Source organism: Rhinoderma darwinii, chromosome 3, assembly GCF_050947455.1.
Source record: "Rhinoderma darwinii isolate aRhiDar2 chromosome 3, aRhiDar2.hap1, whole genome shotgun sequence".
In the NCBI taxonomy this organism is placed as follows: domain Eukaryota; kingdom Metazoa; phylum Chordata; class Amphibia; order Anura; family Rhinodermatidae; genus Rhinoderma; species Rhinoderma darwinii.
In genome coordinates this window covers 159,641,078-159,663,503 of record NC_134689.1, presented here as the reverse complement: position 1 = coordinate 159,663,503, position 22,426 = coordinate 159,641,078, and the positions used below count along the sequence as shown (strand labels likewise).

The following is a 22,426-nucleotide window of genomic DNA, read 5'->3' as shown; positions in this document are numbered from 1 at the left end:
ATGTCTGCGCTAATGTGTAATGTTTTATAATGGAAGTCAAAGACAGATGTATACAACTGTATAACCATACAGTGGCATATGTTTGCATTGCTTTTTACAGTATACATTTTTTAAACAAATACATCAACTGAGTGGCCCCAAATGTGGTGTGACATTAATCTTAACCATGCTAATGTTATTCTGAATAATCTGGAAGTTTTTCCCCAGGATTCGTCTTTTTCTCTGGAATAGCAGCACTCATCGTACCTACCCGGCAAGATCAACAGTCCTTATTACAGAAAAACATTTACAGTAGAGTTAGATTTATAAGGTAAACTTACAGTCATTGATTTACAATATACATACTATTTAGCATTCAAGTCAGAAAATCCCACTTCAGCCTTAACAGCCACATGACTGTCACATCTTTGCCCTGCAGTGATTTCTTTGCGTCTTTGCAGACATGGCTCTCCCAGGAGAGCCACTTTTTTTTTTTTGCTGAATGCTTTTGAGACTATTAAGCCATGTATATTATATTGTGTTGCAGCCATTGACATTTGCAGCACATTTGATATTGCAATTGTCCTTTCAATAGCTTTTGTGATGTCTGAAAGTTTTCCAGCCCTTAAGAATCTTTCACTAGACTCCCAGTGATATTTTCTTGTTTTAGTATAGTGCTCAGAGAAAGAAGAAACCAGGATTCCCAGGGATGGATAATTACCTAGAATGAAACATTGCCAATATTACAGCAGTTATGTTTGCGTTAAGCCTCATGCACACGGCAGAGCCTACACGCTCCGAAGCCATAGGCGCTCCATGTGCCGCAATATCGTGCCTCCATATAGAACCGTAATATTCTACCCTAAAAGCAATGCTTTTTGAGGAGAATACCTTCATAATACAGCATCCGATGGAACATGGCCCAATTGTTTTTAAGTCAGATTTATATAGCGGCTTAATGAGGTAAAGTAGGTTCCCATAGGCTTCTATAGGTGCTGTGATATGGCTCTGTACAACTTGAAGGCTATATGGAGCCATAATAACATCATGTATATGAGCCCTAATGGTCATGCAATACATTTCCTTGATTTGTCTGTGAAAGAAATTAATTGATTTATACACATAGGTTCAAAAAATAAATATACCGTAATTCTCGTGACTGATTGCATTTAAATGGGGGGTGTTATACAGTTTCTTATAAAAATAATAGATTATATATAAGGTACATAGGTCATATTGTATATATAGGTATATATATGTATGTATATGTATGTGTGTATATATATATATATATATATATATATATATGTGTATATATATATATATATATATATATATATATATATATATATATACATATATACTGTAATGGCAGGGGGTAGGGAGATGGACAAGTGAGCCCTAATCTACCCGCCACTCTGTCCCTGCCTACTTGCAACGACCCGCCCTAGGCGACGGGGTACAACTGGGCGGCGGTCCCTGCGCTCAGTAAGTGCACGACAAACATACAAAGGAACACAAGCAAGGAAAAGGGGCCGTTGCCCACGGCAACACCGTGAGCAACCAGAGTGGTGAACGAGCCGAGTCAAGCCAGGAGTGTGCGAGGTACAAAACGAAAAGCAGAAGAGTAGTCGGTAAGCCAGGGTCTGTATGGAGCAGGATCAAAAATAGCAGGAGCTGTAGCTGGGCCAGGAAACCACAAGGAAAGAATCACAAGCACCGAGGGACAGGAAGTGCAGGCTTAAATAGACCGAGGGCGGGAGCTAGCTGAGTCTGGCCAGGTTACAATAGGCTCTCCCACTCCTAAGCCTGCCAGCCTGAATGGTGGAAGCAGGAGTCAGTCTCAGGGATGTATTCTCAGGTGCTGACTGATTAGTTCTGGGAGTTAACCCCGAAGCTGTGCCTGGCAGATCCTTTACAGTACCCCCCCCTTTTATGAGGGGCCACCGGACCCTTTCTAAGTGGACCTGGCTTACTGGGGAAACGCAGGTGGAACCTCCTGACCAATACCCCAGCGTGAACATCCCGGGCGGGTACCCAAGTCCTCTCCTCGGGCCCGTATCCTCTCCAATGGACCAGGTACTGGAGGGAGCCTTGGACCATCTTGCTGTCCACAATCCTGGCCACCTCAAATTCCACCCCCTCCGGGGTGAGGATGGGAACAGGAGGTCTCCTCGAGGGAGCCAAGGACGGGGAGCAGTGTTTGAGGAGGGAGGCATGAAACATGTCGTGTATCCGAAAAGACGGGGGTAACTCCAGCCGGAAGGAGACAGGATTGAGGACCTCAATGACCTTATACGGCCCAATAAACCGGGGAGCAAACTTCTTGGACGGAACCTTGAGACGCAAGTTCCTAGACGACAACCACACCAGATCCCCGACCATAAACAGGGGGTTAGCGGAACGCTTTTTATCAGCCTGAGTTTTTTGTACGCTCTGGGACACCTCTAGGTTTTTCTGAACCTGGGCCCAGACTGTGCACAGTTCCCGATGAACGACCTCTACCTCGGGATTGTTGGAACTACCATGTGAAACGGAGGAGAGCCGTGGATTAAACCCAAAATTACAAAAAAAAGGAGAGACCCCTAACGAGTTACTGACCCGGTTATTAAGGGAAAATTCGGCGAGGGGAATGAAAGAGACCCAATCAAATTGACAGTCAGAGACAAAAAACCTTAAGTATTGTTCTAGAGATTCATTAGTCCTCTCCGTTTGGCCATTGGTTTCAGGATGGAAGGCAGAGGAGAAGGACAGATCAATCCCCAACTTCATACAGAAGGCTCTCCAAAACAATGAAACAAATTGTACCCCTCTGTCCGAAACAATATTGACCGGGACCCCATGGAGACGCAGGATGTGTTTGACAAACAAGGTTTCTTGAGGGGCACAAAGTGGCACATCTTACTGAAGCGGTCCACCACCACCCACACCACCGACTTGCCTTGGGATGGAGGCAAATCGGTGATAAAATCCATGGAGATATGTGTCCAAGATCTCTGGGGAATGGGCAACGAACGCAGTAAGCCCGCTGGTTGGGAACTGGGAGTCTTGGACCTAGCACAAACCTCACAAGCGGCAACATAGGCCTTAACGTCTTTAGGAAACCCAGGCCACCAATAATTTCTGGTAATGAGGTGTTTGGTACCCAGGATGCCTGGATGACCAGATAGTGCGGAGTCATGATTTTCCCTAAGTACCCTTTGCCGGAATTGCAGGGGAACAAACAGCTTGTTCTCAGGAAGGTTCCCGGGAGCTGCACCTTGATCAGCAGCAATATCAGAGACTAAATCAGAATCGATCGAGGAAATGATTATACCTGGAGTCAAAATACAAGCAGGATCTTCCTCCGAAGGAGGGCTGGCCATGAAGCTACGCGACAGTGCATCAGCCTTAATATTTTTAGACCCAGCCCTATAGGTAACCAAAAAATTGAATCTGGTAAAAAATAACGCCCATCGAGCTTGTTTTGGGTTTAGCCTCCGGGCAGATTCTAGGAAAACCAGATTCTTGTGGTCGGTAAGGACCGTTACCTGGTGCCTAGCCCCCTCCAGGAAGTGGCGCCACTCTTCAAATGCCCATTTAATGGCTAAGAGTTCGCGGTTGCCAATATCATAGTTACTTTCAGTTGGCGAAAACTTCCTGGAGAAGTAGGCACAGGGGCGGAGATGGGTGAGGGACCTGGTACCCTGGGACAAGACAGCCCCCACTCCCACCTCAGATGCGTCAACTTCCACGATAAATGGCTCCATTTGGTTGGGCTGAACCAGCACCGGGGCCGAGACAAAGCACTTCTTAAGGACCTCAAAAGCCTGGACAGCCTCAGGAGGCCAGTGGAGGAGATCAGCACCTTTGCGAGTGAGGTCCGTAAGGGGCTTAGCGATGACCGAGAAGTTAGCAATAAATCTCCTGTAATAATTAGCGAACCCCAAAAAACACTGTAACGCCTTCAGGGAGGCAGGTTGGACCCATTCCGCCACAACCTGAACCTTGGCGGGGTCCATGCGGAATTCATGAGGAGTGAGGATTTGACCCAAAAATGGAATCTCCTGTACCCCAAACACACATTTTTCGGTTTTGGCAAACAGTTTATTTTCCCGAAGGACCTGGAGCACCTTCCTGACATGCTCAATGTGGGAGGACCAGTCCTTGGAAAACACCAGTATGTCATCAGGGTACACTACCAGAAAAATCCCCAGGTAATTTCTCAAAATCTCATTTATGAAATTCTGGAAGACCGCAGGGGCATTACACAACCCAAAGGGCATGACGAGGTATTCGAAATGGCCTTCGGGCGTGTTAAACGCAGTCTTCCACTCATCCCCCTCTTTGATGCGAATAAGGTTATACGCCCCCCGTAGATCCAATTTAGAAAACCATTGGGCCCCCTGAACCTGATTAAAGAGATCAGGAATCAAAGGAAGGGGATACTGGTTCCTTACCGTGACCTTATTCAGGCTACGGTAGTCAATGCATGGCCTAAGACCACCATCCTTCTTCCCCACGAAGAAGAAGCCAGGACCTACCGGAGAAGAAGAGGGACGAATGTAACCCTTGGCCAGGCATTCCTGGATATACACTCTCATAGCTTCACGTTCGGGACAAGAAAGATTAAATATCCTACCCTTAGGAAGCTTAGCTCCTGGTACCAATTCGATAGCGCAATCGTATTCTCTATGAGGAGGTAACACTTCGGAGGCCTCCCTAGAGAAAACATCAGCGAAGTCCTGAACAAACTCGGGTAGCGTATTCGCCTCCTTAGGGGGAGAAATAGAATTAACAGAAAAACATGACGTACAACATTCATTACCCCATTTGGTTAGCTCCCCAGTATTCCCGTCAAACGTAGGATTATGCAACTGCAACCAGGGAAGGCCTAAAACCAAATCGTACGATAATCCCTGTATCAACAGTACAGAGCATTGCTCCAAATGCATGGAGCCAACAAGGAGTTCAAAAACAGGGGTATGCTGTGTAAAATAACCATTAGCAAGAGGAGTGGAGTCGATACCCACTACCGGGACAGGTTTAGGCAAATCAATCAGAGGCATAGCAAGGGACATAGCAAATTCCACAGACATGATATTAGTAGAGGACCCTGAATCCACAAAGGCACTGCCGGTAGCAGACCTACCACCAAAAGAGACCTGGAAGGGAAGCAAGATCTTAGTACGTTTCATATTTACGGGAAATACCTGTGCGCCCAAGTGACCTCCCCGATGATCACTTAGACGCGGAAGTTCTCTGACTGCAATCTTACGCTTAGGACAGTTGTTCACTTGATGCTTGTCGTCCCCACAGTAGAAGCAGAGACCATTCTTCCTGCGGAATTCTCTACGTTGTTGGGGGGACACGGAGGCCCCGAGTTGCATAGGTATCTCTGAATCTTTCGGGGAGGAGCGAAGCAACGGAGCTTCGGGAGGCATCATGGGGGGAGTCGGAGGAGAAAACACATAAACGTTCACGTTGTCGTTTCCTGAGACGTCGGTCAAGTCGTACCGCTAAAGCCATAACCTGGTCTAGGGAGTCAGAAGAGGGATAGCTAACTAGCAGGTCCTTCAGAGCATTCGACAGACCCAATCTAAACTGGCACCTTAAGGCAGGGTCATTCCACCGAGAAGCTACGCACCACTTCCGAAAGTCAGAGCAATACTCCTCAACAGGTCTCTTACCCTGACTTAAGGTCACCAGCTGACTCTCGGCAAAGGCAGTCCTGTCAGTCTCGTCATAAATAAGTCCGAGAGCAGAAAAGAAACAATCAACGGAGGAAAGTTCAGGGGCGTCAGGAGCCAAGGAGAAGGCCCACTCTTGGGGCCCTTCCTGGAGTAGGGACATAATTATACCCACCCGCTGGCTCTCAGAACCTGAGGAATGAGTCTTTAAACGAAAGTAAAGCCTACAACTCTCCCGAAAGGAGAGAAAAGCCCTCCGGTCCCCTGAGAACCGGTCGGGCAACTTGAGGTGGGGTTCAAGAGGTGCGGTGAGGGGAACTACCAGGGTAGCATCAGGCTGGTTCACCCTCTGAGCCAGGGCCTGGATCTGTAGGGAGAGACCCTGCATTTGCTGAGCCAGGGTCTCACGGGGATCCATAGTGGTGTCAGGGACCAGGGGTAGACTAGGTATGGGCTTGTGATTATGTAATGGCAGGGGGTAGGGAGACGGACAAGTGAGCCCTAATCTACCCGCCACTCTGTCCCTGCCTACTTGCAACGACCCGCCCTAGGCGACGGGGTACAACTGGGCGGCGGTCCCTGCGCTCAGTAAGTGCACGACAAACATACAAAGGAACACAAGCAAGGAAAAGGGGCCGTTGCCCACGGCAACACCGTGAGCAACCAGAGTGGTGAACGAGCAGAGTCAAGCCAGGAGTGTGCGAGGTACAAAACGAAAAGCAGAAGAGTAGTCGGTAAGCCAGGGTCTGTATGGAGCAGGATCAAAAATAGCAGGAGCTGTAGCTGGGCCAGGAAACCACAAGGAAAGAATCACAAGCACCAAGGGACAGGAAGTGCAGGCTTAAATAGACCGAGGGCGGGAGCTAGCCGAGTCTGGCCAGGTTACGATAGGCTCTCCCACTCCTAAGCCTGCCAGCCTGAATGGTGGAAGCAGGAGTCAGTCTCCGGGATGTATTCTCAGGTGCTGACTGATTAGTTCTGGGAGTTAACCCCGAAGCTGTGCCTGGCAGATCCTTTACATATACACTACCGTTCAAAACTTTAGGGTCACTTAGAAATTTCCTTATTTTTGCAAGAAAAGCACAGTTTTTTCAATGAAGATAACATTAAATTAATCAGAAATACACTCTATACATTGTTAATGTGCTAAATTACTATTCTAGATGCAAACATCTGGTTTTTAATGCAATATCTATGTAGCGCCCATGGCCGCTGGCCGTCGGGTTTACTCACCTCCCGACGCCCGCAGCCATGGATCTGTGAGCGCTGGCCTCCGTCTCCCTCCTAGGAGATGCCAGGGCTCACTTCTGCTCCGTCCGGCTGGGTCCCATAGGGTGCGCGCACGCTCGCGCCCGGCCTTAAAGGGCCAGCGCGCGCAATTAGGAAATCGTCATCACTATCAACTGCCACGATTTCCTGGTCTATAAGAAGGCCCCTGGCCTTCTAATCCTTGCCTGAGCGTTGTTAGTCTTTCCCAGTCTGTCTCGCAAATGGTCCCTTAGTGTCTCCCGTTCCAACTGTTACCCGTCTCCTGTTACCGTTCCTGTATTCCGTATTGTTCCTGTGCCTACCCGCGTCCAAGTGTCTTCTGCCACGTCAAGTGCCATCTGCCACATCAAGTGCCATCTGCCACGTCAAGTGCCATCTGCCACGTCAAGTGTCTTCTGCCACGTCAAGTGCCATCTGCCACGTCAAGTGCCATCTGCCACGTCAAGTGCCATCCGGCACGTCAAGTGTCATCTGCCACATCAAGTGTCTACCGCTCATCGGATACTGCCCGCCACGTCTGGCGCCACTTGCCGCACCTGCCTCCACCCGTGCTGAAGCCACGGCCACCGCCCGGACTAATTCAGGTACCCAAGCATTACTGTCTGCCATTTTACTTTCGCATAGACTGTGACCTGGTCAGCTGCCTCCCCGCTACGGCGGAGCGGCCTAGTGGGTCCACAAACCCAGTGTCCGTGACAATATACATAGGTGTATAGAGGCCCATTTCCAGCAACCATCACTCCAATGTTCTAATGGTACATTGTGTTTGCTAACTGTGTTAGAAGGCTAATGGATGATTAGAAAACACTTAAAAATCCTTGTGCAATTACGTTAGCACCGCTGTAAACAGTTTTGCTGTTTAGAGGAGCTATAAAACTGACCTTCTTTGAGCTAGTTGAGAATCTGGAGCATTACATTTGTGGGTTCGATTAAACTCTCAAAATGGCTAGAAAAAGAGAGCTTTCATGTGAAACTCGACAGTCTATTCTTGTTCTTAGAAATGAAGGCTATTCCATGCGAGAAATTGCCAAGAAACTGAAGATTTCCTACAACGGTGTGTACTACTCCCTTCAGAGGACAGCACAAACAGGCTCTAACCAGAGTAGAAAGAGAAGTGGGAGGCCCCGCTGCACAACTGAGCAACAAGACAAGTACATTAGTCTCTAGTTTGAGAAATAGACGCCTCACAGGTCCTCAACTGGCAGCTTCATTAAATAGTACCCGCAAAATGCCAGTGTCAACGTCTACAGTGAAGAGGCGACTCCGGGATGCTGGCCTTCAGGGCAGAGTGGCAAAGAAAAAGCCACATCTGAGACTGGCTAATAAAAGGAAAAGATTAATATGAGCAAAAGCACACAGACATTGGACAGAGGAAGATTGGGAAAAAAGTGTTGGACAGACGAATCGAAGTTTGAGGTGTTTGGATCACACAGAAGAACATTTGTGAGACGCAGAACAACTGAAAAGATGCTGGAAGAGTGCCTGATGCCATCTGTCAAGCATGGTGGAGGTAATGTGATGGTCTGGGGTTGCTTTGGTGCTGGTAAAGTGGGAGATTTGTATAAGGTAAAAGGAATTTTGAGTAAGGAAGGCTATCACTCCATTTTGCAACGCCATGCCATACCCTGTGGTCAGCGCTTGATTGGAGCCAATTTCATCCTACAACAGGACAATGACCCAAAGCACACCTCCAAATTATGCAAGAACTATTTAGTGAAGAAGCAGGCAGCTGGTATTCTATCTGTAATGGAGTGGCCAGCGCAGTCACCAGATCTCAACCCCATAGAGCTGTAGTGGGAGCAGCTTGACCGTATGGTACGCAAGAAGTGCCCATCAAGCCAATCCAACTTGTGGGAGGGCCTCTGGAAGGATGGGGTGAAATTTATCCCAATTACCTCAGCAAATTAACAGCTAGAATGCCAAAGGTCTGCAATGCTGTAATTGCTGCAAATGGAGCATTCTTTGACGAAAGCAAAGTTTGAAGGAGAAAATTCATTATTTCTAACCTTGTCAATGTCTTAACTATATTTTCTAGTCATTTTGCAACTCATTTGATAAATATAAGTGTGAGTTTTCATGGAAAACACAAAATTGTCTGGGTGACCCCAAACTTTTGAACGGTAGTGCATATATATATATATATATATATATATATTAGATAGATATCTTCATGAAAATGGTATTCCCTAATGGCAGTGACCTCTTTTCGGCAGTGTAATTTATGCTGCCACTCTGTAAAATTGCTCAGGAATGATTTGAGAAACATTATACATTTCGGATGATTCAAAGTGTTGACTTAACCTCCAAATTCTCCAGATATCAATCCGAATGAGCATCTGTGGGATGTGTTAGAAAAGTCTAATCAATGGAGATCCCACCCCTCAAATTACAGGACTTAAAGTTACAGTACTACTGTCTTGGTGCCAGATACCACAGAACGCCTTCAGATGTCTTGTGGAGTTCATGTCTCAATGGGTCAGAGATGTTTTGGCGGCACTAGTGTGACCTACACATTATTAGGCAGGTGATTTTAATAATATGGGTGAATGGTGTATGCTATTCTCTATAATACAGCGTTCTTTTCATTCTTGAAAAAAAGATGTATTGAGCAAAAGATTTCAGTCTAGCTGGAAGCAAACTTTTCATGTCCATCTAATTAGCTTATTACCTCCACTGTGCTGTACAAGCCGCTCTTTCAGAATGGTTCATTAGTGTAAAGCACAATGATCTGACATTGAGCCAAGTGAGTCTAAATAGTGAGAGACATACTTTTGCTAATAAGTTATAAAGCTATCTATGTCATGTCATGTCTGTCAGCATTATACGACAAAATTCACAGTCTTTTTTTTACATGACAAGGATATATATACCAATTGAAAAAAGTGTCATTAACATTGTGGAATTGTCATGATAATTATAAGTCATCATACTGTCTTTTATTATACCCCTAGGGAACACAGTCATGTCACACTTTTAACATTCATTTTTACATAACTAGGATTTAGTAATCTCACCAGATAAATATTTTTAATAGCACTCTACCTTGGTGACACTTTACAGGATATATTAAGGAACTGTATAAACAGCGATTCCCTCATGTTATTTTTGTATTTCTTCTTTTAGGCACATAAGTGATTCAATATTAACATACAGGGCTGTGGAAATTCACCATTACTGCTCTGTACATCTATCAGTAGGCATAGACGTTTACAAAAACCTTTCGCCTGGGGTTACACATATATTTTTGGAGCTCAACAGTTGCCATCCATAGGAATACATTGAGTTGCTTTTACATGTAACTTTCTCCGATTTTTGGTGCATGAAAAATGTATCAATAAGACATAGTGTAAAAGAAAAGCTGTTCTTGAAGCTGTCACATGCAAGATAAAATACAAGATTGTAGTTCTAACCTTAAGCTGGCCATACACACAATGCATTAAAGCTGACTATACTCACTGATTTCAATGGGATAAGCTGACAACCCAATAAGTATGTGGGTAGCCAGTAGCGTAACTACCGCTATAGCAGCCGTAGCGGCTGCTACGGGGCCCGCAGCATGAGGGGGCCCGTGCCACCTGCCGGAACGGGCCCCCCCATGGCCGAAGGCTCCACTAGCAGCCGCTATGGACGCCACTGAAGGGGTTGTTCCTACAAAAGAAATGCATCCCCTATTCACAGGATAGGGGATACATGTGTGATCGCTGGGACGCCCAGCGATAAGGAGAACGGGGGACCAAAAGTCCCCCGAAGTTCTCCATGACAGACCTCGGACTTCCGGGGTCTGTCTGCAGCTCCATAGAAATGACTTGCACACTGGTCACGCTTGTGCGCATGCGTGACCAGTGCTCCTTTCATTTTTATTGAACTGCGCAGACGCCGGAAATCCAATGTTTGTCATGGAGAACATTGGGGGACTTTCGGTCCCTCGTTCTCCTTATCGCTGCCAGTGATCACACATGTACAGTGAAGGAAATAAGTATTTGATCCCTTGCTGATTTTGTAAGTTTGCCCACTGTCAAAGACATGAACAGTCTAGAATTTTTAGGCTAGGTTAATTTTACCAGTGAGAGATGGATTATATTTAAAAAAAAACTGCCACCTGCCACCTGCCGGAACGGGCCCCCCCATGGCCGAAGGCTCCACTAGCAGCCGCTATGGACGCCACTGAAGGGGTTGTTCCTACAAAAGAAATGCATCCCCTATTCACAGGATAGGGGATACATGTGTGATCGCTGGGACGCCCAGCGATAAGGAGAACGGGGGACCAAAAGTCCCCCGAAGTTCTCCATGACAGACCTCGGACTTCCGGGGTCTGTCTGCAGCTCCATAGAAATGACTTGCACACTGGTCACGCTTGTGCGCATGCGTGACCAGTGCTCCTTTCATTTTTATTGAACTGCGCAGACGCCGGAAATCCAATGTTTGTCATGGAGAACATTGGGGGACTTTCGGTCCCTCGTTCTCCTTATCGCTGCCAGTGATCACACATGTACAGTGAAGGAAATAAGTATTTGATCCCTTGCTGATTTTGTAAGTTTGCCCACTGTCAAAGACATGAACAGTCTAGAATTTTTAGGCTAGGTTAATTTTACCAGTGAGAGATGGATTATATTTAAAAAAAAACTGAAAATCACATTGTCAAAATTATATATATTTATTTGCATTTTGCACAGAGAAATAAGTATTTGATCCCTTTGGCAAACAAGACTTAATACTTGGTGGCAAAACCCTTGTTGGCAAGCACAGCAGTCAGACGTTTTTTTGTAGTTGATGATGAGGTTTGCACACATGTTAGATGGAATTTTGGCCTACTCCTCTTTGCAGATCATCTGTAAATCATTAAGATTTCGAGGCTGTCGCTTGGCAACTCGAATCTTCAGCTCCCTCCAAAGGTTTTCGATGGGATTAATGTCTGGAGACTGGCTAGGCCACTCCATGACCTTAATGTGCTTCTTTTTGAGCCACTCCTTTGTTGCCTTGGCTGTATGTTTCGGGTCATTGTCGTGCTGGAAGTCCCAGCCACGAGCCATTTTTAATGTCCTGGTGTAGGGAAGGAGGTTGTTACTCAGGATTTGACGGTACATGTCTCCATCCATTCTCCCATTGATGCGGTGAAGTAGTCCTTTTCCCTTAGCAGAGAAACACCCCCAAAACATAAGGTTTCCACCTCCATGCTTGACAGTGTGGACGGTGTTCTTTGGGTCATAGGCAGCATTTCTCTTCCTCCAAACACGGTGAGTTGAGTTAATGCCAAAGAGCTCAATTTTAGTCTCATCTGACCACAGCATCTTCTCCCAATCACTCTCAGAATCATCCAGATGTTCATTTGCAAACTTCAGACGGGCCTGTACATGTGCCTTCTTGAGCAGGGGGACCTTGCAGGCACTGCAGGATTTTAATCCATTATGGCGTAATGTGTTACCAATGGTTTTCTTGGTGACTGTGGTCCCAGCTGCCTTGAGATCATTAACAAGTTCCCCCCGTGTAGTTTTCGGCTGAGCTCTCACCTTCCTCAGGATCAAGGATACCCCACGAGGTTAGATTTTGCATGGAGCCCCAGATCGATGTCGATTGACAGTCATTTTGTATGTCTTCCATTTTCTTAGTATTGCATCAACAGTTGTCTCCTTCTCACCCAGCGTCTTACTTATGGTTTTGTAGCCCATTCCAGCCTTGTGCAGGTCTATAATCTTGTCCCTGACATCCTTAGAAAGCTCTTTGGTCTTGCCCATGTTGTAGAGGTTAGAGTCAGACTGATTAATTGAGTCTGTGGACAGGAGTCTTTTATACAGGTGACCATTTAAGACAGCTGTCTTTAATGCAGGCACCAAGTTGATTTGGAGCGTGTAACTCAGTGGCGGACACAGACTGCAAAAGGCCCCTGTGCAGATAATGTGCCAGGGCCCCCCCGCCCCCCCCCCAATACCGACAAAGTTACCTAAACATATATATGCATATAAAAATAAACCTTACTAATAAAAATTATGAAGGAAGATTTATATTGTACATTTTATTACCAGTTTAGAACACAAGTAACACATTTTTTTCCGGGTTAAATTCTTATCTAAACTAAGTCCCTAAATGTGGGCAAAGAAAATGAAAAACCTATACTCACCTCCTCCGGCGCCTCCGTTCCCCCTCCGCAGCCCCTATCCCTTTCTGTGTTTACAAAGCTGCTGTGGTGACGCGCGGTCGATGGCACATGACCGCTGCAGCCAATCAATGCCCTCAACAGCGATTTGCTGTGGAACTACTGTCCTCAGCAGCACACCAATGAGGAGTTATTGGCAGCAGCGGTCACGTGCCATCGGCAGCGCGTCACCAGTGCAGCCTTGTACACTTGTAACACAGACCGAGACAGGAGGATGGGGGCTGCGGCGGGTGAACGGAGGCGAGGGAGGAGGTGAGTATAGTTTTTTTATTTTCTTTGCCCACATTTAGAGACTTAGGTTAAATTGAATCATTGAATATAACACAAAGCACTCATGCAACTGAGATGCAATAATTTAGATGATCTTATCATGGTTAGCTTACTGCACTGTTACCTATCAAGCAGGACTGAATCTCAAGATATCTACAGAGGGGGCTGTATGGCGTTATCTACAGGGGGGACTGTATGGCGCTATCAACAGAGGGGGCTGTATGGCGTTATCTACAGGGGGGACTGTATGGCGCTATCTACAGAGGGGTCTGTATGGCGCTATCTACAGGGGGGTCTGTATGGCGCTATCTACAGGGGGGACTGTATGGCGCTATCTACAGGGGGGACTGTATGGCGCTATCTACAGGGGGGACTGTATGGCGCTATCTACAGGGGGGACTGTATGGCGCTATCTACAGGGGGGACTGTATGGCGCTATCTACAGAGGGGGCTGTATGGCGTTATCTACAGGGGGGCTGTATGGCGTTATCTACAGGGGGCTGTATGGTGTTATCTACAGGGGGGACTTTATGGCGTTATCTACAGTGGGGTCTGTATGGCGTTATCTACAGGGGTTCTGTATGGCGTTCCCTACAGGGGGGGTCTGTAGGGAAAGTCATACAGCCCCCCCTGTAGGGAACGCCATACAGACCCCCCTTTAGGGAACGCCATACAGACCCCCCTGTAGGGAACGCTATACAGCCCCCCCTGTAGGGAACGCTATACAGCCCCCCCTGTAGGGAACGCCTTACAGCCCCCCCCTGTAGGGAACGCTATACAGCCCCCCCCCTGTAGGGAACGCCATACACCCCCAATCACTCAAAAAAATGCGACCTACAGTGTGAAAAGACAAAAGACATGTATCCCCTATCCACAGGATAGGGGATACATGTGTGATCGCTGGCATTGATAGGGAGAGCGGGGGACCGAAAGTCCCCCGAAGTTCTCCATCACTCACCTCTGACTTCCGGTGTCTGCGCAGCTCAAGTGTGACCGGCGCTCCATTCATTTCTACGGAGCTGCCGACACAGACCCCGGAAGTCCGAGGTTTGTGATGGAGAACTTCAGGGGACTTTCGGTCCCCCGTTCTCCCTATCAATGCCAGCGATCACACACGTATCCCCTATCCTGTGGATAGGGGATACATGTCTTATGTTTAATGGCAGAGCGGGGAGATACTCCCTGCTCTGCCGTAGTGTTCCGTGGCATCGCGCTGTAGCAGCCATAGCGGCAGCTAGCGGAGATTCCGGCCAAGGTGGGGGCCCGTGCCGGCAGGTGACGCGGGCCCCCTCATGCCGCGGCCCCGTAGCAGCCGCTACGGCTGCTATAGCAGTAGTTACGCCCCTGTGTTAGGGGGAGTTCACACTGAGGTTTTTTTCGCGAAAAACGTCAGAAAGTGCCTCCCATTGAAATCCATGAAATTTTTCCTGCGAGCAGTAAAAACCGCATGCGGGAAAAAGAAGCGCAATGCCCTTTCTTCGGGCGTTTCTGTCTCTGACTTCCCATTGACAACAATGGCAGGCAGAAAATGCGTTTTTTGCTGCGTTTCCCTGCCCACGGCCCGATGGCCGAAAAACGCCACAAAAAAACGCAATGAAAAACGCGGGAAGTGTTCTACCGGCAGGTCAAAATATGCCTAAAAATTCCGGAAGGAATTATGAGGCAGATTTTTCTACATAAAAACTTCTCCCTTCTGACATGAACTTTTTAACTTCATCTACCTGTCCTCTGCAGTCTGCACGTCCTCCACTCGTCCTGTGTCTGTCCTCCGCTCATCCTATGAGTTCTCCGGCAGTCCTGACTGTACTGTCCAGCCGCCCGAAGTCTTACGTCGCACCGCCCCCTGTCCTCTCCCCTGCCTGAGCGCTCCTCCTACCACCAGCATCGCCGTCCTGTCCTATTCATCTGTGCCAGATTGGCAGTGCAGTGTAGCGGCTATCACCGGGCCCGGGCACCCGCCCCCTCCCTCCCGATTGGTAGTGCAGTGTGGCGGCTATCACCGGGCCCCCGCCCCCTCCCTCCCCTCATGCCTAGTGTTGTGATGCTACTAGGCATGAGGGGGCCCGTGCCGCCAGGCCTGGTACATAAAATGTAATGTGCCTGTCAGGGCGACACGGGCCCCCCCATGCCGCGGGCCCCGTAGCAGCTGCTACGGCTGCTACTGTGGTAGTTACGCCACTGAACGGGCCCCCTTCCCACGCGGGGCCCTTGTGCAGCTGCACCGGCTGCACATGCGGTATGTCCGCCCCTGGTGTAACTGGTCTGGAGGAGGCTGAACTCTTAATGGTTGGTAGGGGATCAAATACTTATTTCTCTGTACAAAATGCAAATAAATATATATAATTTTGACTATGTGATTTTCTGTTTTTTTTTAAATATAATCTATCTCTCACTGGTAAAATTAACCTAGCCTAAAAATTCTAGACTGTTCATGACTTTGACAGTGGGCAAACTTACAAAATCAGCAAGGGATCAAATACTTATTTCCTTCACTGTATACCCTATCCTGTGGATAGGGGATACATATCTTTTGTAGAACAAACTATAGGCCGTTTTTTTGGGGGGGGGGCAATATGGCGTTATCTACAGGGGGGATCTGTATGGCTTTATCTACAGGGGGGTTCTGTATGGTGTTATCTACATGGTGGGTCTGTATGGCGTTATCTACAGGGGGGTCTGTATGGTGTTATCTACAGGGGGGATATGTATGGCGTTATCTTCAGGGGGTGTCTGTATGCCATTATCTACATGGGGTATCTGTATGGCGTTATCTACAGGGGTGTCTGTATGGCGTTATCTACAGGGGGGGCTGTATGGCGTTATCAACAGGGGATTTGGGGCTGTAAGACGTTATCTACAGGGGGCTGTGTATGGCGCTATCTACAGGGGGCTGTGTATGGTGCTATCTATAGGGGGCGCTGTGTGGTGGAATCTATAGGAAGGCACTATCTACAAGGGGGGGTTGTGTGATACCCAGCGGAGGGGGGCCCCAGTCAAAAGTTTGCTATGGGGCCCAGTCTTTCCTATTTACGCCCCTGGGGGTAGCCCAAAAGTTCTTCATGACAGGGGTGGGGGGTAGTAAGGATCAGACATGTATGGCCAACAGCTGTAAGTCTTAAGTCTGAAGTCTTTTGGGAAACTCCGGGCTGTCTGAAGTCTGCTTATTGGTCTGCAAGTTAGCCAAAGGGAATATAACAAATCATTATCATTTGATACTCATTTTGGGAAAACCTCTTACTCATAGTAATCAGTAAACCATGAATAAAAGATTTTCATGAAATGCAAAAGTTGATCTTTTATACAAATGCTGGATCTCTTACTTTTAGTTTTGCTTAACATTGGTTTCTCATTTCGGCCCCATGCACACAGCCATGGCCGTAATCACGGGCCGCGATTGCCGGCACGGCCGGCCGCATTTTTGGCACGTTCTTCTATACAAAGTATGGGAGCATGGTCCGTAAAAATAAAAAGATAGGACATGTCCTATCTTTTGCGGTACACTTCTACAGCCCAGACACCTTCCCGTAAATAAACGGGAAGCTGTTCGTGGACAATAGAAATGAATGGGTCCCTAATTGTGGACCGTAATTGCGGTCCGCAATTACAGACGATTTTTAGTGTCGTGTGCATGGGGCCTTAAACAAAAGAAAATCAACTTCTCACTCATTCTATTACCCCATTTTATTTTTGTTTTGTTTTTTCGTTATATTTATTTTCCTCTCTTCCCCTTGCAAGATATCTTTTACAGTAGTTCTAACATCATTAAGATCTTCCATATACCTTTTTATAGTAAATCCAATTCTGTATATAAATACAATCCCCTTATATCTGTATGGAAGTCATAACCATGATAAACATTGCTCCATTCAGGTATACATTTCATTGTTTGACTGAGGATGAACTTTACACACTGGCATCAGCCAGTGCAAGAGAGACCTGCAGAGCCGTAGACATTACTATAGGGTCCTTTGTGATGTGCAGTAATAATGATATTTGTTTAACTTCCACTTTTGGAGAGAATACAATAGTGTAAACTTTTCAACACTTACCGTATGTCTGTTCAAGCTCTAAGATATCCCTTTTGTGGTTAAGACTAGCCTCTGGTATTGCAGGGTCATCCTGTTGACTGACTCTTCTAACTTTTAGGGTTCATGCACTGTGAATTCATAATATGGGTCCTATTGACAGCTATTACATGCTGAATTATGGAGTTATTCTCCCTTAGACAGAATACAGAGGCACCATTCTGCAGCACTCGTAGTACCTACACTTCCAAATATGGAACATTAGGATTATTTTAGTTCTTTTGAATAAGTATTTTAAAAAGTCTTTACTACTTTATTTATTGTAAACATGATGACAGTACAGTTCAGTAAAACATTTTATTGTCAATCTGAGTAGATAGAAGTTGGTAGTAGAACATGGGCATTGCTAGGGTCTTAAAAGATCAGGGGCACAAGCCCCGAGACATATATTTACCTCCCCACCCTAAAAAATTAATACATTTTTACACACATATTGGAGATAGCATATCTATAAGACTAAGGCTCATATAGCTACACCATTGGATGCATTGTCTCAGCAGACCGTATCATACATGACAGGCTTAGATACATGGCCCCAGAAAACAGTATCACACATGATAGGCTTAGATACATGGCCCAGCAGACAGTATCACACATGATACTATGTATGTGTATATGCATGTGTGTGCGTGTATTTATATATATATATATATATATATATATATGAGACAGCATATCTATAGCGCTACGACCCTATAGCTATGGATAGGATTAGATACAGTGGCTCAGCAGTCAGTATCACACATGATGAGATTAAATACTTTAGATCAGCAGATAGTATCACAAATGATTGGATTAGATATAGGACTCAGCTCGCTGACATTGCGGCTCCAGCGCTGGACCCAAGAAAGGTAAGAATAATAATTGTTTATTTATGTGTTACTAATGTTTTTGGTGTGTTTTTTTTTTTTTTACAGGTTCGGTTGTTGGACTATGTTGGATTCGAGGACTTCGATTACAGCTTTTTTATTCTCAATAAAATGGTTAATAAAGGATGTGTGGGTTTTTTATTTCAATAAAAAATTTTTTTATTACTACTGCCTTAGTAATGTCCGCTGGTTGATTGACAGCATCCATTACTAAGCCGGGGCTCAATGTTAGCCGGTGTAGAGGCAAACACTATCCCCCATTAATACCGTGGTACCCACCGCTACCAAGGGTACCGGGAAGAGCTGGGTACAATCCAGTACTTGACCATCTGTAGTGTAGGTCGGGCACTGGGCCGCCACAGGCTGGTAGTATTAGGCCGGGAAAGGCCAAAAACAGTGGCCCTTCCCACCCTAGTAATGCTAGCCTGCTGCTGCTGTGTTGTATCTGGCTGTTTATGAAAATTGGGGGGTACCGCCAAACGTTATTCCATTTAAAAAAAAACAATGACTTGGGGTCCCCCCCCATTTTTTATAATCAGCCAAATACAACACAGTAGCAGCAGCCTAGCATTACCAGGGTGGGAAGGGCCACTGTTTTTAGCCTTTCCCAGCCTAGTAATACCAGCCTGCAGCCGCCCTGGTGCCCGGTTGTCACCACAGATGGTCGGGTACTGGATGGTACCCAGCTCTTCCCGGTACCCCTGGTGGCTAATAATCGGGGTTAGTGTTAGCCTCTGCATCGGCTAACACTAAGCCTCACCTTAGTAATGGACGCTGCCAATCAGCCAGCGGCCATTACTAAGGCTGTTGTAATGATGTTTAAAAGAAAATACAGACATAGAAAAAATATATTTTATTGAAATAAAAACCCCCCACACACAACCCTCATTAACCATTTTATTGAAAATAAAAAAAGCCGTCATCGAAGTAGTCCTCAAACCCTTGCACATGCATATGAATGTAGTAATAAATTTAGGTCTGAAAATGGCATAGGATCCAGATCCAAGCTTTGGGAAAGGCTTACCTGATCTAGTGGGCTGCGATCTGAAGCTCTTCTTAGCTCTAAAGATATGTGTATGGCTACTTTTGTTTCCAATCTTATGCAACCTCTTTCAAAAAATAATGGAGAGTGGGGAGCACAAGGAATTTGTCGCACTCACATTTGCCCACTATATTTTTAAATAGCTACTGTAGCTGACAAGAGCAGAATAGTTCATGACCAACTTCTGTCTAAGCAATTCCATAATGTATTCTGCAAAGTACTCCCAATGGCAGCGCTACTTTAAATGCCGCCTTTTCTTTCCATAATATATTTTATATCAGACTGCTTTCCCACTGACAATTATAATGTAGGTTGCACTTTATCTAATTTATTTATTCTTTTTAATGTGTGCATTTCTGGCAAGGGCTCAGTCTATAATAACGTTCATTAATATGACAAAGGTTCATGATTGCATCCATTTTTCTCGCCTCGTTATGTGGGCTTGATTAACTAAGTTTCTCATTACTAGTTAAACAATGGGATTGAGATGGATTACTGATGCTCGTTTTAAACAAATAACCCCAAATTATACATGAATTTCTGAGTTAAATATATGAAGTGCCTCTGTCAGAGAGCTGGAAGAAAATGATCAGGCTGCCTTTGGCTCTTGACACCAAACATTATTCACTTTTATGAGAGGAAAATGAGAAGCTGAATTTCCTGACTTTTCCATTTTCATCTGTGAAGTAGGCGTCTCTTCTCACCTTGATTCAGAAACATTTATGGTAACCTACTGTCAAAGCAGCAAGAGACTTTAATTATGCTTTGCACTGTCAGGACATTGTGTCTTTCTTATACAGCTTCTAAGCAGAGGAGATGGGGGAAAGCAAATAATAAGTCCCTTTGTTCGGTGAATGTAGTTGTGGCAGTTATAGTTATGGATGGCAGCTGATCCATATCACTAACATTTTAGTTTCAGCGAAGCTTTTTTTTTTTAAATGTGTTTAGAAAATGTTTTAGATTAATTCAATATGGGAAAACATAAATTCAAGTGTTACATAACATCACTAATAGATGAATGAATGAATAATCATATCAATAACATAACTATATCTAAAGGTGCCCAGACATATAAGATAGCTCTCAGCCAAACCCGCCGATTTTTAAGGGAACAGCTGATGATCTAATGTGTACGGGGGCCACCCAACTTTCCCCCAAAGGCAGTTGTCTGTAAAAAGGAGGATTGGGCATGTTTGAGTTCAACATGTCGATCCTTTTCTTTTCACTGGAAATAAATTGCTGCTAGAGATGTGTGGTAATGGCTACCCCCCCCCCCCCCCTTGCGCCCATTGAAATAAACCTGCACGCTCGGTTCAGTACAAATTGTGATGTTACTCTCATGACATTTATTTTATATTTTGAGGCATTTGGATATTACTGGTGTTCTGTGGTTTTGATTAAGGATATGTAGTTAAAGCTACCATCATTTACCGATGATGGGGACTTAGAAATTTTTAGTGTTTATATTTTTTTAAATTATATGTAAGTTCTTGGTTTTGTTTTCTCTGGGGCTCTTTTCAATGATGCCCCAGGGACATATTTTATTTCCTTTATTTTCCTTCATTCTTACAGCCTTGTTCCTTTACTATGTACAGTACGTTTTGACATTATATCTAGAAATTACTTTACAGGTTGATGCACCTTGCCATATATTTACATCACGGAATAGAGGCTATAAAGACAATGAACCATACATACCTCCTAGCACAATTACCCAAGCAATTACCCATGGAAGAACAACTGTGATTGACATCCAGAAACAATAAAGACAACACATTATTTATAGTGAGTGATCTGTGAGAAGCATGAAAAAACTCTGCATATCTGCCATAGTAAAAATGTATATAAATGAAATGTTAACTTATATGAACCCAATTACAGTGCCTAAGTAACTGGTCACGTGCAACCCTTTCCTGCATCTTTACCTATTGCCATCTCTATAGGATACCAGATCAAATTAGATAAAATCAAAGTTAACTGAAAGTCCAAACGTCACATAATAGAGGTAGTTGAATGATGATTTATTTCATATTGAAGAATGATCTTATAAAGTATGAGTTATAGCATGAATTTTGGTTTAGTATTTCTATTTTGATGCAGGCCTTGTGGATTTATCACACAACTATTTTCCAAATTTCTCACAATCCTTCTTCAAATTGACAATCTTATCATCTTATCATCCTAAAGGTTGTTTCATTCTTCAAGTCAAACCATCTTTATTTTCACCAAACAGGTTCTACTGGCACCCAGCAGTAAGGGGAATTGGATAACAGCCTGAAATAGAGAGATAATGCAACATGCTACGAAAAGGAATATAACATTTTCACCACCAGTATTTGCCCACATGATGATAAGCAGTTTGGAAAATTAGCTGCACACACTTCCACATCAAGGAGTAAATAAAATTATTGGGGAATATTGCTGCAGTAGTTAATATCATATTCTCACATACATACATTTTGGGAAAAAAGGTTATTGTATACATGTGTTAAAGTGTACCTAACCTTTCAGGTAACTTTTCAGAATAGGCTGTGATATGTGCGTACACGAGGAATAACACTATTTCTTCCCATTATATGACATGTGTATGGCATTTATTTTAGCAGGTTTTCCCCTCTGCAGGCTCTATCTCTCAGTTTTCTCTGAGCTAGTGGCTGGAGCCTAACAGCTATCCTGTCTTCTATACACTGCATGCAGAGTAGATTAGAATCCTGCTCTCCTAAATCTATCTATCAATATATACACTCCTCAACATTTAAATTGCAACACCAAGAAGGAATAGTTTTGGAATTGTGGAAATCACAGAATCGATAGACGTGTTAATGATATGCAAATGATACAATGGAAACAATATATTTTATAACTTGATTTATTCAGTATCGTGTATGAGTGCCATGTGCAGAATTACACACACTTACACACCTTGGCATGCTATCAATGAGGTTAACAGTGGTTGTCTGAGGAATGTTATGCCACGCTCAATGCACTTGGGCATACAAATCATCAAGATTGGCTGCTGGCAGCTCCCTTTGCAATTGCCGACCAATGACGTCCCAGATGTGCTCGATGGGAGACAAGTACAGAGATGCTGC

General features: G+C 45.1%; 1 long non-coding RNA gene across 1 annotated transcript; it reads left to right on the top strand.

Moving 5' to 3' along the window:
- Window positions 1-213: 213 nt before the first annotated feature.
- LOC142747905 (uncharacterized) lies at window positions 214-21,746 on the top strand. The gene is made up of 3 exons (XR_012882090.1): window positions 214-310; window positions 20,966-21,119; window positions 21,568-21,746. It is a non-coding gene; the product is annotated as an uncharacterized LOC142747905 (long non-coding RNA).
- The last annotated feature ends 680 nt before the right edge of the window (window positions 21,747-22,426 follow it).